Here is a 19,580-nt window from a genome sequence, read left to right on the forward strand (position 1 = left end):
ATCTATTATTATTTGATCAAATTACTTGCCTAAGATTGCACAAATGCTAAATGATAGAACTGGAATTTGAAACCAGGTACTTTGCAAATTCTATATTCTTACCATTGAACTTTTGGTTTAAATGCACCACTGTCCAAAATAGTGATATTCGGGGATATGATGATCCCAGCTCTAACCTCCTTGAAAGAGACCATTAGTAAATTTTCAGTATTTCTATATCAGAAATCAGTCATTGCTATAAATGAGTGCTTGATTGATTGCTTTCTTGATTTTCTAGGCTTGAAAAATTGATGAAGAAAATGTTAATAAGGTGGATTAAATTTAAAAGTATGCCATGTGTATATCCTTTCCCCCCAGAGAGCTGCTTGTTAAGTATTTACCTGTGCTTTTCTATAAACTTCACTTTAGCTCAGCATTCTACTTTAGCTCAGTAGAAGGTTCAGGGAATAAAGTCATCACCAGAGTGGAAGCCTGAGGACTGCAGGCCAATAATGATAGGGATGATAGCTAGTATTTGTATAATACTTTAAAGTTTATAAAGTGTTTTCTCCCCATTATCTGATTTGAGCCTCTCAATACCTCTAGTACTAAAATGCCATCAAATAGCAAAAGTAATAAAAGAGACAGAAATATTCAATGATAGGCTACAGGAAGACAGCATTGATATAATAGTATATATACATTCTTAGCAAAGTTATCAATTAGTCCAATTGCTCTGGAAAATAATCTGGAATTATAAGTCACTCAATTTTTCCTACTCTTTGACCTATCAATTCCATTACTATACAAATATCCCAGATAGTCAAAGACAGAAAGGTCCAATAGGGCATAGAGTTGAGGATACTGGACTTGAAACCAGTAAGTTATGGGTTCAAATTCTGCCTTAGATACTAGCTATTTGAGCCTTGGATAAATGACTTAATCTTTCTGTGCTTCAATTTCCTCTGCTCTAAAATGAGGTTTGACTTGATGTTTCCAGATTCCCTTCCAACACTAAACATATGGTTCTATGAAATATTCTTAGCAATTTTTATGATAGTAAAAAAGTAGAATTTGGAGAAACATTGAGAAATTTGTATGAACTAATGAAAAGTGAAGTAAACAGAACCACGAAAATAATATATACTAGAACTACTGTAAAATAAATGAATAAACACTAAAAGGAAGACAAGCTCTTCATCACATTTCTCTCTCCTAAGATTCCTTATAGCTCTGGAAACATTTCAATTAGCACTATAACACTTAACATTTATTACACAATCCTTTATAGCCTAGCTATTTGTAAATATATATCTTTAAATAAACTCCTTGAAAACAGGATTTGTTACCTTTATCTTTGCATGAGTACCACTGAGCACACTTTTGGCCATAGTAGATATTTGTTAAATTTTATTGTTGAATTTTTAAAAATTAAATTAGATGTTATATTGTCTCAACTGCAAAGGACTTTTTATTGTTGCTTTGTCATTTTTCAGTGATGTCTGACTTCATGATACCATTTGGGGCTTTTCAAATGGAAGTGGTTTGCCATTCTCTAGCCTGTTTTACAGATGAAGAACTGAGGCAAATAGGATTACATCGCTAGTAAGTGTCTGAGGTTAGATTTGAATTCATGAAGATAAATCTTTCTGATTCCAAGCTCAGTGTTCTAACTACTACATCACTTAGCTGTCCCTGCAAAGAACCTTAGAGAGCATCTAATACAATAGTCTTATTCAAAGGCTATAGAAGATTTGAATGGAAAATTAAAATCAACTCCTCTATGTGTTTTTCAAGAACACCATAATCTTGTGATGGAATATTATTGTCTAAAGGAAATAATAAGCATGATGCTTTCAGAAAAAAAAAACTTGGAAAGTCCTCCATGAACTCAAGCAAAGTGAAATGTACTATATACAAAATAACTGCAATGTTTTGGGATGATTAACTGTAAATGACTTTGCTATTCTTATCAGCATTATGATCCATGTCTACTCTTGAAGGATGTATGATGAAAAATTCTATCCATACCTAGAGAAGGAAGTAATTGTGTCTGAATACAATCTCTCCCTCCCTCTCCCTCTCCCTCTCTCTCTCTCGTTTTCTTGAGGGTTTTTTCATTAGGCTGGGAGATACATGTTTTCTTTCACAACATGATTTTTATGGAAATGTTTTATATAACTTCATATGTGGTTTCTTAATTGGAGGAGTGATAAGAGAGAGAACTTAGAACTCAAAAATTTTTAAACTAATGTAAAAATTGTTTTAAATGTAACTGAAGAAAAATATTAGATAAATAAATCAAATACCAAAAAAGAAGACCATAATCTGTTTTCATTTCTTATTAGTAGCCTTTTCTCATACAATTTAAAATGTACTTTTTTCATTGTAGTCATGTTGATCCACTCATAATTCCCTGTACATACTGTAGTCTCTTTCCCTTAAAGTCTTCCACTCTTATTCCAACCTCTCTAATTCCTATTACTTCTTGAAGTTCCAGCTCAGTTCCATAGGATCAAAGAATCATAAATTTTAGAACTGGAAAGGATGTTTCATTACATCTAACATCCTCATTTTCCAGATGAGAAAACTGAAGCCTAGAGAGGTTAAATGACTTCTTTAGAGTCATACAAATAAAAAATGTCTGAGGCCATGTTCTTTCTACAAGTAGAAATAGTAACACCATTCTTGCCCACCTCCAATAAATGGTTGTTAATACAAAGAACAAATGATATCAATTGTTCAAACATAAATGAAATTCAATAAACATTTATTAAGAACCTACCAACTTGTTTGATGTTGGGCTTTGTGTAGATTTGGCTATTAAAAAAAAAAAACATTATGGACTAGAGGAGAATCAATATTTATATGAAACCATTTGCAAAGTTTCAAAGAAATCTTTTTTTAAACTGTTGAACTGCCAATACACAGTCAACTTTGTATCATTTTATTAGCTAATTCAATATTTAGATATGTAGTTTGGATCATTTTGACTTTTCCAACTAAATTTTGGGGTAAAAACTTAGGATTTGGGGAAGGGGATAATTATATCCATTTTATAGGATTCTTATTTACATAAAGACAGTTCATCTGTGAATCTAATAGTGAAGCACAAAGAAAACATATGTAACATTCCAAAGGGAAAGATGGGAAAAATTACAGATACCTACTTTGGAGATGAGCTTAGATCCACATTTAGGAAATCCATTAATTGTCTTGAAAACAATACCAAAATAAAGAACTTTTGTTCTGTTGTTAAAATTGGGGAAAATGTACCTATTCCCTGTTCTCAGTGATAGCAAAATGAGTTTTCCACGAAATTTTGATAAAACAAAAGTAATGCAGTGTTTACCTCTTTAAAAAAAACCAACATTTTGTATTAGCTATTTTCATCTAACTATGCATGCAGAAACAATAAATCCTTTTTTCAATTATTAAAAAAGAGCCCATCAACTGTAACACAAACTGTGTATTGCCACAAAGGCAATAGGGCAATAACTATGAAAAATGAAAGTCTCTTCAAGGAGTTTATAAGATAGTGTAGTACAGTGAGTTACATATGGTATCTCCAACAGATTATACACTGTATAGTCCTTGAAGGTAGGGACAGTTTCACTTCTGTCTTAGTAGCCTCCAATTTAGTAAAGTAGCTGCATATAATTTGTTGAATAATAATAATAATAATAATAATAATAATAATTAGATAGTAATTTCAAAGGAAATGTACATAAGGAATTTGAAAAAGGAAGAGACACTTTTTAGACTAAAGATCAAAGATGGCTTCACGGAACAAGTGAGAGATCTCATTCATGTGGAAGAAAAGAAAACAATAGAATATGATTCCATAATTTCAATTCTCATTAATAAACTACAAGAGGTATGTGTAGTAGAGTAAATAGAGAGCCAGCTCTGGATCAGGAAAATTGAGTTCAAGTATGCCTCACACATACTAGCTATGTGACACTTTATACCTCCTTGTACTCCAATTAATCCCCCAAATTATAGAGGACCTGCTATCATGCATTGTGGGGAGAAGTGTTCACACAGAGAGTTCCCTGTGAAACCACAGGTCCATGTTTTAGGAAATAATAATAATGAAGTACAAGTCCAGGTCTGCTCAGAAGTCTTTCTTTAAAAAAAAAAAAAGATCAACAGAAAAGGCTGATTGGTACCCTGAACCCCCAAACATAGGATCTGACCAACCTTCCTTTGCTACCTGACTTATGTTTCAAGTTGGGCTAAGGTCACTTAGCCCACGTGATCACAATGAAGTTTTTTATAAAAATTCCAAACCTTTAAAAACAGTCCCTGAAAAAAGTCAATTATTTCTTGAACTCAAATACATTCCTTTCCTAATTTCCTCACAAAATTCAAAGTGATAAACTAACTGCCAAACAGATTAAGTTCTGGAACTTGAGTTTTAACAAGTCCGTTTGCTGTCTCTGGGACATCCAATCCTTCCTTAGCTTCAGTGTACCCTTCTGAGAAATGATCCCATTAGAATGCCCCATGGAACCACAATGAGACCATGTAGATTCCAGAAGAAATCTAAGTGTAGTACCTGGATCAGGGGAGACAAAATCTAGAGTATTTGTTAAAATTTTCAATATTTTTTAAAAAATAATTTTCTAGAAGGATAGAACAGGGCAGCCATGTGGGTAAGAATTATATAACAATCCTTCTAAACTAACTCTTTAGTTACTTCCTGGGAATCTGAAATCAAGGCAATCGAATCAGAACAAGATATTGTCCACTATTTATCATAACTTATTATTGTTTGCTGTATGAAGATGTATTCTGATGGAAGTGGATATCTTCAACATAAAGAAGATCCAACTCACTTCCAGTTGATCAATGATGGAAACAACTACACCCAGAGAAGGAACACTGGGAAGTGAATGTAAATTGTTAGCACTACTGTCTATCTACGCAGGTTACTTATACCTTCGGAATCTAATACTTAACATGCAACAAGAAAATTGGATTTACACACATATATTGTATCTAGGTTATACTGTAACACATGTAAAATGTATGGGATTGTCTATCATGGGGGGAGGGAATGGAGGGAGGGGGGGATAATTTGGAAAAATGAATACAAGGGATAATGTTATAAAAAAATTACTCATGCATATGTACTGTGAAAAAAATTCCAAATTAAAAAAAAACATTATTGTTTATACCAGTAATTATGAGCATAATTATAACTCACACTTATAGCATGCTTGATCATTCAAAGAACATTTTTATCACGGGAACAGTGTAAAGGGGGAAAATTTTCTAAAACATGTTCTAAAAGCCTTCCTACAATCTACCCTTTGTACAAGTACCTAGTCTTGGGAGCTGCCTTATCTCTTTTGAGTAAATCTCAGTCAGAACTGTTGAGCTTCAAGGAATTCTAGAGATGATCTCATCTAATTCTCCTCATTTCACAGATGAGATCCAGAGAAGTCTAATGACTTCTCCAGTAGACTTCAAAGCAGGTCTTTAGACACCAATTCCTGCCAGGAAAGAAGGTCCTTCTGCTGTAAAGATGACTCAGTTGGCCTCTAGTCTCAACCCACAGCTTCCATTCAGTGACTAAGAGTTCACAAATACACTGTTTGTTTTGTGGTGACCAATAGTTAAATAGATCGTAAAAGCATAGGATTATAGATTTAAAGTTGGAAAGGTCTAACACCCTACTTTTATAGATGAGGAAATGGAGGCCCAGGGGTCAAGTTCCCTGACACAGATAGCAACCAATCCACACACATGTGGAAGTACTTTCAAACTTCACCCAGTTCTGCCCTGGGTCTTCAGATACCTTCTATGTTCATTTCCTTATGACTTACCTACTTCTGCCCTGGGAACTCCATCACCACATGAGACATAAAAGCCTTTGTTCTCTTCTGTATATCTCTACAAGTACAATGGGGGTGGGTGAGGGTGGAGGGAAGATGGTCACCCTGTATCTCGGATTGAGATCAAACTTTTATTTCCTGATTGATGCTTCCATTGGTCCAAGTGGACCCCCTCCAGGAACTTGCATGTCCTCCTGGGAGATGCTGAAAAATATCCCTGACCCCCCAAATAGTTACCTTTTGATCAGAGGTTTTCAGTGTTGCTGAAGTGTCTTCGAGCTGAGATGTTCCTATAAAGCCCCCTTTGTGTCAACATAGTAAATGACTCTAATTAGGCTGGTGGTGCAATGAAAATGCTTAATTCATTCTGATGAGGCAGAAGGAAGAGCTAAAATGTTTATAGACAATGGGTGAACAGGGAGAGATAATGCTGAGTGCCAGCTTTAAATGCAAATCTTTCCCTCTCCACCATCCATGTACCCCCACCCCCCATCACCAACGCCACACTGTAATCTGCTCCTGCGGTAATTAGAAGTGAAAGGAACCACAGAGAGGAGACTCCAAAGGCAAGACTAAAGAGAGAGATCAGAACCCTGCCTGGAAGAGGTGGCAACCTTGTGTTGTAATGATTGATGTCACCACAGCTGAGCAAGAGGCAGGGTGCAGGCTGCTGGGTGGGGGCGACACGGGCCAGAGAACGGGCCAGGAATAGAATGCAAAGATGCCAGTACTCTTTCCTCCTTTTCAACATGGTGTTGATGGGCCAGGTTTGGATAATGTATCTGCTCTTATTTAGAGAGGGGAAAACAAACCAGGGGCCATTTTACAATGAAAGAAGAAGGTGGGAACTTGTTGAAAGACAAAAAAGCTTTTCCCAAGCAAAAAATTAAATCAGGATGTAAGAGGCCATCGCCTCTGTTTTTAGAGTTGGGCAATAGCTATTTTTAAAATCAGTAAAGAGAGACAGCAAGAAATATTGCTCTGATTCAGGTTGGCAACAGACAAATGTCCTCATTGCTCTAGCCCAACCCTATTGTATCAGGACTGACTAAAGTAAATGGATTATTTAGCCTGAAAAAGATGACTTTGGGGGAATATGATGGTGCCTTTAAGTAACTGAAGGACTACTATGGTCACATGGAAGAAGCTGGCTCTGTTTAGCCCTCGTGGACAATCAGGGTCTGGATAGGGGGAAGTATTAGCAGAGGAACAAATGAACAATGGATGCAAGTAAAATTTTCCCCATTTCAGAAGTAACATGGGCTGCTTTTGCAGGAGGCCATCAGTGAAGGAATGCAAGCAAAGCTGAATGACCACTTGACAGAGATATTGTAGTGGGCGTTTCTGTTCTGATACGACCTCTTGACTGGCTCTGAGATCTGTGATTCTGTGGCCCGTAACCCAAAGCAGCTGCACCCAGTGGTATAGCTGAGCATAACAATGTGATTGTGAGATGTGAAATTGCTAGAAAAGCAGTTCTTTAGTCAGTGCCTTCCCTACCTACTATAGCCCTAGATACTGCTGTCACTCTGTGTGTGTGTGTGTGTGTGTGTATGTGTGTGTGTGTATTCAACAGGTGGGGTTAAGGGGAAAGGAGAAAGAGGAAAAGGGGGGAAAGAAATAGAAGGGAGAGGAAAGACAGAAACAAAGAGACAGAGACAGACACAGAGAGATAAAGAGAGACAGAGAGAGAGAAACACAGAAAGAAACAGACACAGAGACAGAGATAAAGAGAAAGAGACACAGAGACAAAGAGAGAGAGACACAGAGGGACAGAGAATCAAAGAGAGACAGAGACAAAGAGAAACAGAAAGAGACAGAGAGACAGAGAGGCAAAAACAAAGACACAGAGACAAATACAGAAAGGCAGACACACAGAGAAACAAAGACAGAGAGAGACACAAAGAGACAGAGACAAAGACAGAGAGAAACACAGAGAAGCAAAGACAAAGAGAGACAGACAAACAGACACACAGAGAGACAAAGACAAAGGGAGAGAAAGAAAGAGACACAGAGAAAGACAGAAACAGATAGAGAGAGAGAATAAAAAGAGGGAGGAGATAATAAAATGGTAGGAGAGAAAGAAGGAGAAAGTGAGAAGGGAAAAGCAGAAAGAAGAAAAGAGAAGAGGAGAGGAAAGAAGGAGAAGAGAGTAGAAAGAAGAAAAAGGGAGGAAAGGAGAGTGGGAAAAATGAGGAGAGGGAGAGAAGACAGAGGAAGAGATTAAATAATTATATAGCACTATTGTGTGCTAGGGATTTGATCCTTATAACAACCCCCAAAAGTAGCTGTTGTTACTTTTCCCATTTTACAGATGAGTTAACTGAGGCAAATAAAGCTTACATGACTTAGCCAAAGTCACACAGTTAGTGTTGGAGGCCAGATTGAACTCAGGTTTTCCTGACTCCAGACACAATGTTCCAGCCATTGTGCCTCCTGATTGAGTGAGAGAAACTAGAGAGGAAGGGAAAGAAAGGGATATTGGTCTATCAATTGAGTCTATAATATAATATAGATAATATATAGTATGCTAATATAGTCTATATATTGAAGGCTCTGCCTTCACTATATGTGTGATATCAGTAACAAAAACCTACCTCATCTTGGCTAGTAGACAAGCAGCCCCCTCCAGCTTCCGCTAATGGTGTTGGGGGGAGGAGGAAGGGGCCCCAAAGTCATTGCTGCCCTCACTTTATTGGCACCGGGTGGAATGTACAATCTTGCAATTTGTAAGACACATCCACTGCCATGTAAGGGGAGCAAAGGAATAGGTTGAAAATGGAACTAATAGAGATATGTCACTTTCCTCACTTGAGCTTCATATAAGATTTAGGGCATGTGTTTGCTCACCATGAATGGATATTTGTAACATGCCCTCCTAGCAGTTACTATTACCAGTCTGTCCTAGGCCCAACAGAGTACCTTTGACCACTGACCTTTGCAGTGTCAACTCTACCCGGCTCGTCTCTTCTGAGGCTTTCAAAGTTCTCTGGCCACGATTTCTTGAATCTATACTTTAATAACCGGTAGCGCACTCAAGAACAGCCACGTGTAATCTTAAAAGCCTTTATTTTACCTACTCACAAAATGCCCTAACTGATGCCCTGACTTGTTGGTTCCCGAGTGAACACCTGGTCTGAAGACCCATGTGTTCACTACCAAACTCCTTACCTCTCTGGGCTATCCATCAGCGTGGCTTGGCTACCCCAGGCTAGGGAGCCAGGTTAAAGAGCAACTGGACCCTCTAGATATCTGGTCTTAAATTTTATGGAAATTTTCCATTGATGGAGATTCCTGAAGTCATCAGATCAGTGAAAACAGACATCCCCATGGGAATACACAATGCTCACAGATTCTTCAGGAGGAATGGTAGGATCTTGTTAACTTCCCTATCAAGACTTTGTCCCTGGTTTGGGACCTGTTCATATGGAAGCAGACAAGCTTTTCCTGCCTTCCAAGTCCTGGATCCCAGAGGCACATCTCAGAGGAAAAGCCAGCCGAGGGTCTTGCACATGTGCCCTGCCTCCGGGAGTGCCAAGAGCACATACTCCCTTGGCCAGAAGCAACAGCAGCCTGCAAAGGCCCTTCTGTGTTTGCTCAACGAGACAGAAGTGACACCAGTTTGCAGTACAATCAGGCATGTAAAGGAAGCATCCTTTAGCCAGAATCCTTGCATCTCCTATTTCATTAGCTGTTCCAGAATTTAGAGGGAATAAAAAGAAACTTCATAATTTACTGTTGAGGGGCCCTAGAGCCCTGAAAGGCTCCAGATGACACCTCACAATTGTCAGCACACACAGGATACCTTCTCCACCCATCATCCTGTTTCCCTTTTGAATAGAGAATCATGACTGGATGATGTTTCCCTTTACCCTCACAAAAGGCACAACTGAGAGCTATCCCTGGATAACTGCAGGTGCTTGTGGTAACCCAGGAGAGGGAATGGGGAACTTTCCACTCTGACTTCAGGCAATTGTTGGGGCAAAAATGGCCCCAACAGGAGAGATCTCATAGATCTGGTCCTGCTCTGACAGTGAATGAGTCATATCCCAGGATACATTCTTTCTCCCACAATTATCATTCCTCACTGGGAGTGTTAAATGCAGAATTATAGAATCGCAGAATTAGAAGGGTCCCCATTTAGTCCAATTTGTCCAACCCTATACCTGAGCAGGTATTGGCTCAACAACATATCTGACATCTAACATCTCTTTGTTGACTTCCACTGAGGGGGAGCTCACTACCTCCTGAGAAAGTCCATTTCAAGTGTTTCTTTTCAAGGAGTTGAGATTCTTCTCTATAGCTTCTATTCATTTATCTCCACCTATCCTTTAAAAATAAGCAGAGGAAAATCTAAACCTTCATCCATATTAAAGCTATTCCAAATTCTTGAAGGTAGCAATCATATCCCCACTAACTCTTTATTTCTCATGGTTAAACATGCCCAATTCCTTTAACCAGTCCTCATATGGCATTGTCTATAATCTCACCACTTTAAATATGTCCCAATTATCAAAGTCCTTCCTAAAATGTGGATTCCAAAACCTCTAAATGAGGTCTGACCAAGTCAGATTATAGCAGGACTGTCATTTATATTGATTACCATATGTCTTTATAAATGTAACCTTAGATAATGTTAGCATTATTTATGACTATTTCCTGCTGCTGATTCATTTTCAGCTTTCAATCCACTAAAACTAGGGTTCTAGATGTTCCTCCCTCATTTTGTACTTTTACTGTTGATTTTTTTGGTCCCTATGGAAGACTTTATACATTAAATATAATTATAACCCCAGGGATTTTAAAAGAGAGCAAGAAGAAAAATGGGGAAAGGAAAGGAAAACTTTGCAAGAGAGCTTGGAAAAAGGCATATTAAAAAGATAGATTGGAAAAAGAAAACAACTCCCTGAAAAACAGAATATGTGAAATGGAAAATGTAAAGAACTCACAGGAAAACAGAATTTGTGAAATGGAAAAATAAAATAACTCCTTAAAAATTGTGAAATGGAAAAAAATTACATAGATCAAAACAACTCATTTAAAAATTCAATTGGACAAATACAAAAAGAAGTAAAAAAGTAAATGAAGAAAATAATTCATTAAAAATCAGAACTGAATAAATGGAAATGAATGGCATAATGAGACATCAAGAATCAGTCAAAAAAAACCAAAAAAATGAAAAAAAAAATAGAAAGAAATATTAAATACCTACTTGGGAAAACAATAGACCTAGAAATAGGAGAGATAATATAAGGATTATTGGACTCCCTGAAAACCATGATGAAAAAGAGTACCTAGATACTATTTTTCAGGAAATCATCAGATTTCATAGATGTCATAGAATCAGAAGTTAAAATAGCCATTGAAAGAATTCATTGAATACCTCCTGAAAGAAATCCCCAAATTAAAACTCCAAGCAATATTGTGGCTAAATTTAAGAACTATCAGACCAAGGAAAAAATAATACAAGCAGCCAGAAAAAAATGTTTTCCCAGTTTATTGCTTCCCTTCTAATCTTGTCTGCATTAGTTGTGTTTATACAAAACCTTTTTAATTTAATATAATCAAAATTATCTATTTTGTGATCAATAATGATCTCTAGTTCTTTTTTGGTCACAAATTCCTTCCTCCTCCACAAGTCTGAGAGGTAAACTATTCTTTGTTCTTCTAATTTATTTATAAGCTCATTCTTTATGTCTAGATCATGAACCCATTTTGACCTTATCTTCGTATATGGTGTAAAATGTGGGTCAATGCCTAGTTTCTGCCATACTAATGTCCAATTTTCCCAGCAGTTTTTGTCAAATAGTGAATTCTTATCTCAAAAGCTGAGGTCTTTGGGTTTGTCAAACACTAGATTGCTATAGTTATTGACTATTTTGTCCTGTGAACCTAACCTATTCCACTGATCAACTAGTCAAAACCAAATGGTTTTGATGACTGCTGCTTTATAATATAGTTTAGATCTGGTACAGCTAGACTACCTTCATTTGATTTTTTTTTCATTAGTTCCCTTGAAATTCTTTTCCTTTTGTTCTTCCAGATGAATTTTGTTGTTATTTTTCTCTAGGTCAGTAAAATAGTTTCTTCAGAGTTTGAGTGGTATAGCACTAAATAAATAGATTAGTTTAGGTAATATTGTTGTCTATATTATATTCACTCGGCCTACCCAAGAGCACTTAATATTTTTTCAGTGGTTTAGATCTGACTTTAATTGTCATTTCCACTCTTTCTGTTATTGTTTGCTTGCATTTTTGTTTTCCTTTTCAGGTTTTTTTTCCTTTCTTTCTAGATCTGATTTTTCTTGTGCAACAAGATAACTATATAAATATGCATACATATATTGGATTTAACATACAGTTTAACATATTTAACATATATTGGCCTATCTGCCATCTAGGGGAGGAGGTGAGAGGAATGAGGGGAAAAGTTGGAAAAGAAGATTTTGCAAGGGTCAATGTTGAAAAATTACCCATGCATATGTTTTGTAAATAAAAAGCTACAATAATAATAAAAAAAGATTGTGTGATGATAAATTATCACTGAATTGTGATCAAAAACAATTTCAGTAAACTTTGGATGGAAAATGAACCATCCACATTCAGAGAAAGAATTAAAGAGATTGCAGGTGGATCAATGCATATTATTTTCACTTTTTTTCTTCTATTTTTTTCCTCATGGTTTTTCCCTTTTGTTCTGATTTTTTCTCTCCCAACATGACTCATATGGAAATATGTAAAAACTGAATGTATATGTATAACCTAAAAATAAATAAATAAAAGGGAAAAAGTTGCAGCTGAACAGAAGGATGACTCATAAGTTCTTTTTGAAGGGAAATAAAAAATATGTGGGTGCCTTGCTTTTGTTGTTTATCCAAAGGGAATGGGGAATTCATGGGATATTTGGTCATTTCATCTTGTAATGCTGATATAAGTATCTGCAAAAAATCTTCTGTAAAAACAATTACAACTTACATATTAATATTTGGGATATTGAATGATAATATATGGGTAACAAAAACTATGAAAAATTTTATAAGTCCTTTTAAATTGAGTCAATGTATTTTTGGAACTTGAGTGACATAAGAACAAAAGTAAGCATAAGGAAGTATAACAAATTATACACATATGTTGCATGTATTATATCTGTGTGTGTATATATTCACACAAATGTAGTTCAAAAGTAAAAAAAGAGAGGTTAAAACTTAGATCACACAAAAACTTCAAGTCTATGTGTTATTGATACTTTCTTTGAGAAAAGAATCAGAGAGTTCTAGATATGGTGAATGCCATATAACATCACAAAAATTAGACTGATACTATTTTGATGGACAGTAAATTACTTTTTGTTGCTTTGGAATTTATTGAATCAGCTCTCTGTATATGTGTCTTGTTAAAACTTTTAAAGCAGAGATCAAAATTAGCACAATCCCAAAAACATAATTAAAATAACATAGTGTACAATTAAAATAAAATTCCAAACTAAAAAATGTTATTAATGCCCCTCAAAATAAGAAATGGGCAAAAGACAGCACATTGACACCATTTATAAAAATATATATAATTCCAAAATTTAGCAAAAAAAAAATCAAAAACTATTATAAAGAGATTGAAAGATCCTTAAAAACATTCCAGTCAGCAAACTCTTGAGTTATTTGACAACTAAAGGAATACAGCATATGAGAAAAACATCAATTTAGAACACAAACTTTTTATAAAATCTTGCAAAGAATAGTGGAATATTTTGAGTAGTATTACCTCATAAGATAGTAAGAAGCAATGAAAAGAAAAACCAATTTTTAAAAAGCCAGGCAAGATACTCAATTAATCAAAGTCATACTAAGTATACCTAAGTATGGAACTTTTCAAAGAACAAATAGATGGAAAAAAGCCCTGAAGATTTAGGGAGTTATAAAAAGTTATAACCAACTTTTTCACCAATAAGAGAAATGGAATTTCTGGACTCAACTTCCAAATGTGCTTATAGAGGCAGTGGAAATAGTACTCAATGAGACAAATAGATACGGATAGATACATACACACACTTATATAAATAGAAGACTAAGCCTGATATGACATAAAGTTAAGGGAATTTAAGAATCAATTCTCAAGATATTTGAAATAAGAGAATAAGCCAAAGATATGGGGGGGGGGAGGGAAATCATACACTATATTACTACCAAAAAAAGTAATCAAGAAACACCAATAATTATTTACTCATACATCTGCTTCCCTTTCTTTTAAAAACACTTTTGAGAATAATTTATATATTAATAAGGATGTTTTATTTGGATTATTAAATGGGAATAATAAAGCTTTTATGTGATATTACATAGTAAGCCACATCTTTACCATTATAAAAGTGGCTGAAAGACATAAGCAACACAAGTACCCACTCATTTTAATTATTATTTGTTACCTATAAAACAAAGTATTTGATTCAGTACAGTAAAATACCAATTCAGAGATTCTCTTCCAATAAGATGTTTCCCATACATGTCAAAATTATATAATATTCCTTGAATGGCATGACAACAGATATATCCTTGTTCAATAACTAATTGTTAATATCAACTAAAATATAAAACAGGGAGAAATAGGTTTACCATAGGTGTTTGCTACAGACATGAAAAAAATCCAGTGAAGAGTCCAAATAGAGAAAAACATAAAGATAGAAATGTCCTCTAGATGTTCCTTTTTGCAGACTACATCATGCCAAATGCCTCAAGCTATGGAATATTACAGAGACTCTTATGTGAAATCCATTAACTCTCAAAAGAGTTTGACCTATTTGTAATGGAAAAAATTTGGATTAAAAAAGACTATACTTAGAGTCAGGAGGATCTGGATTCAAATTCCATCTAGATATTTACTAGATGGATAAGCAAGTCACCTTTGCTGCATTTCAGCATCCTCATCTATAAAATGGGGATGAGACAGGTGTGACTCCTAAGATTCCTTACAACTCTAAAATATGTGATTCCATGAAACATGTATTACTTTTATAAATTTTTGAAAAATTAGATGATAAAAAATCCATGAAAGAAAGGTAAAACTGCTCATATGGGTTCCATCTTTGTTTCATCAATGCCTTACACTGTACTTGGCACACATTAGGTGTTCAATAAATGCTTATTGGCTAACAGAAGTACTAATTTTTCCCCTTGAGTTTCCATTAGAATCAGAAATCTGAACTGGAAGAAATCTGGGATTAACTCAGCTTCCCTAGTCTTATACAGTTAAAGAGAAAGAGAAACTACTGAATGATTAATTGTGGGCTTAAGCAAAAGCAAATAAATCCTAGAACTGAATAGCTGGAAGGAATATTACAGGTCACTGAACCCACCTTCCATCCTTCAGCAGGAATCTTCTCTGCAGAATGGCAAACAGGTGCCTTCTGTTATAACATGAATGAAAATGAAGGAGAAACTACATGATGGAATGGTGAGAATGCAGAGTTTGAAGTCGGGATCTGGGCTTGAATCCCAGCTCTGCCACTTGTCACAACCTCCCACATCATCTTGAACCCTTCTGTTTCTCCTTTTGTAAAATGATGAATTTTACTAGACGAATTTTGAGTTCCCTTCCATCCTATGAAGGTCTCTTTAGTCCAGCCTCCTTTCAACACTTCCAAAGATGGAAATAATGAGACAAGCTACTACATCCTTCTTGACAGGGAATGGGTATGGAAGAGGATGGGAATTCTATAGGATGTGAGGTAGAAGGAAGAGAAGGAAAACATGTAGAAAATCTTTGAGTGGAAACAAAGGAGTCTAAGAGGCATCTGCCATTGTTGGCCATTTCCTAATAAGAAGTAACTAAGAGTAGCTTGAATCCTTAGATATTTAGCATTAATCATAAGATCATAGGATTTAATATTGGAAAGTACCTTAGAAGTACTTGCTAGAGCTTTAAAAGACTTCAAAAACCTTTGAGTTTAACCTTTTGAAAAGGGAGGAAACTACAGCCCAGAAAACTGACTCCAGTTTTTTGCTATAACTTCTTATACCCACTGCTCAAGAATCTATCCTCACATGTGCAAAAATGTTTGTGGCAGCCCTTTTTGTAGTGGCAAAAAACTGGAAATTGAGTAGATGCCCATCAGTTGGAGAATGGCTGAACAACTTATGGTATCTGAATGTTGTGGAATATTGTTGTTCCGTAAGAAATGATCAGCAGGATGATTCCAGAGAGCCTGGAGAGAGTTACATGAACTGATGCTGAGTGAAGTGAATAGAACCAAAAGAACATTGTACACAGCAATAGCAAGATTATACGATGATCAATTCCGATGGGTATGGCTCTTATCAACAATGAGATGATTCAGAACAGTTCCAATGGTCTTGTGATGAAGAGAGCCAACTACACCCAGAGAAAGCACAGTGGGAATTGAATGTGGACCACAATATATTATTTTTAGTCTTTTTGTTGTTATTTGCTTTCTTTCTCATTTTTTCCTTTTTGATCTGATTTTTCTTGAGCAGCATGATATTTGTGGAAATCTGTATAGAAAAATTGCACATTTAATATATACTGGATCATTTAGGGGTGAAGGTGGAGAGAAAGGAGGGAAAAAATTAAAACTCAGGTTTTGTAAGGATGAATGTTGAAAATTATCCATGTATATATTTTGAAAATAAAAAGCTTTAATTAAAAAAAAAAGAATCTATCCTCTGGAAATGCACAGAATAGGTATGTATGTGTTGGTATGTCAAACATTTGAACAAGGTAATCTGATCTTTAAGCACTATTGCCACTACCACCAAAGCCAATTTTTTTTTCTCAAGGCTAAATATCCCTTTCTTTTCAACCATCTTTCATATGACATTATTTCAAAACCCTCAATCATTCTTGCTACCCTTGGAATTGTCTCTTAAAACATGGTGCCCATGTTGTATTAGAAACACTAGCCTTGGCAATAAGAGCTGAGAAAGAGATTCAAGGAATTAGAGTAGGAAATGAGGAAATTAAACTATCACTCTTTGCAGATGACATGATGGTATACTTGGAGAACCCCAAAGACTCTGCTAAAAAGCTATTAGAAATAATTCAGAACTTTAGCAAAGTTGCAGGATACAAAATAAATCCACATAAATCCTCAGCATTTGTATACATTACCAACACAATCCAACAGCGAGAGATACAAAGAGAAATTCTATTCAAAATAACTGTCGATAGTATAAAATATTTGGGAATATATCTACCAAAGGAGAGTCAGGAATTATATGAGCAAAATTACAAAACACTTTCCACAAAAATAAAGTCAGATTTAAATAATTGAAAAGACATTGAGTGCTCTTGGATAGGCCGAGCGAATATAATAAAGATGACAATACTCCCCAAACTAATCTATTTATTTAGTGCTATACCAATCAGACTCCCAAGAAACTATTTTAATGACCTAGAAAAAATAATAACAAAATTCATATGGAAGAACAAAAGATCAGGAATTTCAAGGGAAGTAATGAAAAAAAAGTCAGAGGAAGGTGGCCTAGCTGTACCTGATCTAGAACTATTTTATAAGGCAGCAGTCACCAAAACCATTTGGTATTGGCTAAAAAATAGACTAGTTGATCAGTGGCATAGGTTAGGTTCACAGGGCAAGATAGTGAATAAAAATAGCAATTTAGTGTTTGACAAACCCAAAGATCCCAACTTCTGGGATAAGAATTCATTATTTGACAAAAACTGCTGGGAAAACTGGAAATTAGTATGGCAGAAACTAGGCATGGACCCACATTTAACACCACATACTAAGATAAGATCAAAATGGGTGCATGATTTAGGCATAAAGAACGAAATCATAAATAAATTAGAGGAATATAGGATAGTTTACCTCTCAGACTTGTGGAGGAGGAAGGAATTTATGACCAAAGGAGAACTAGAGATCATTATTGATCACAAAATAGAAAATTTTTGATTACATCAAATTAAAAAGCTTTTGTACAAACAAAACTAATGCAAACAAGATTAGAAGGGAAGTAACAAATTGGGAAAATATTTTTACAGTAAAGGTTCTGATAAAGGACTCATCTCCAAAATATACAGAAAATTTACTCTAATTTATAAGAAATCAAACCATTCTCCAATTGATAAATGGTCAAAGGATATGAACAAACAATTTTCAGATGATGAAATTGAAACTATTTCCACTCATATGAAAGAGTGTTCCAAATCACTACTGATCAGAGAAATGCAAATTAAGACAACTCTGAGATACCACTACATACCTGTCATATTGGCTAAGATGACAGGAACAAATAATGATGAATGTTGGAGGGGATGTGGGACACTGATGCATTGTTGGTGGAGTTGTGAAAGAATCCAACCATTCTGGAGAGCAATCTGGAATTTTGCCCAAAAAATTATCAAACTGTGCATACCCTTTGATCCAGCAGAGCTACTACTGGGCTTATATCCCAAGGAAATACTAAAGAAGGGAAAGGGACCTGTATGTGCCAAATGTTTGTGGCAGCCCTTTTTGTATGGTTAGAAACTGGAAAATGAATGGATGTCCATCAATTGGAGAATGGTTGGGTAAATTATGGTATAAGAATGTTATGGAATATTATTGTTCTGTAAGAAATGACCAGCAGGATGAATACAGAGAGGCTTGGAGAGACTTACATCAACTGATGCTGAGTGAAACGAGCAGAACTAGGAGATCACTGTACACTTCAACAATGATACTGTATGAGGATGTATTCTGATGGAAGTGGATATCTTCAACATAGGGAAGAGCTAATCCAATTCCAATTGATCAATGATGGACAGAAACAACTACATCCAGAAAAGGAACACTGGGAAATGAGTGAAAACTGTTAACATTTTTTGGTTTTCTCCCCAGATTATTTTTACCTTCTGAATCCAATTCTTCCTTTACAACAACAACAACAAAATTCGGTTCTGCACATATATATTGTACCTAGGATATACTATAACATATTTAATATGTATGGGAATGCCTGTCATCTAGGGGAGAGGGTGGAAGGAAGGAGGAGAAAAATTTGGAACAAAAGGGAGTACAAGGGATAATGTTGTAAAAAATTACCTATGCATATGTACTGTCAAAAATGTTAAAATTATAAAATTAATTTTAAAAATTTCTTACATCTCAGGATACCTATGTAGATTAACTAAAATAATAAATGTGAAAGTTCTTTTTGAAAAAAACAACATGGTGCCCAGAACTGAACCCACAAGTCCAGATATGGTTCAACTCATAAAATACCAACCCAACCCACATGTGATTTTTTTCAAGGGCATCTGTACTCAACTCACCAAAGATTTATATAGCCCCCTTCCATAAGCTAGCAATGAAGGCTCCTAGAGAAAGGATGAGTTGAAGTCTTCACCTCATTTTAAAGGGGCAAAGGATGGGGAAGGGGGGAATGAAGTTTCCAGAAACCACTTTCACCAATCTAGTCTGAATCCAAGTGTCAATTTAAGAGAATTTGACCTTGGGAATTCCATCAATACTGCTGAGTAGCATTAGAAAGCTATAACTCTTTCCTAAAGATACAATTTATTAATCCATATTTAAAATGGGCAGGAGATGGACAGGCCAAAAGTTGTTAAAATATTACATTCTACAGGAAATGAAATAGGGCTCTGCTGAATTAGAAAGACTGGAATAGCTTCCTGAGTTCAGGTGGCATCATAAATAAGCCATTGGGGGTTTAGTGAAGTCTTGGACAGTTTGAGTTTTTATGATGTCACTGAAGCAATGTAATTAGCACCTTATAATTCAAGAGATTTC

The sequence above is a fragment of the Sminthopsis crassicaudata genome, chromosome 2 (genome assembly GCF_048593235.1).
Source record: "Sminthopsis crassicaudata isolate SCR6 chromosome 2, ASM4859323v1, whole genome shotgun sequence".
Lineage (NCBI taxonomy): Eukaryota > Metazoa > Chordata > Mammalia > Dasyuromorphia > Dasyuridae > Sminthopsis > Sminthopsis crassicaudata.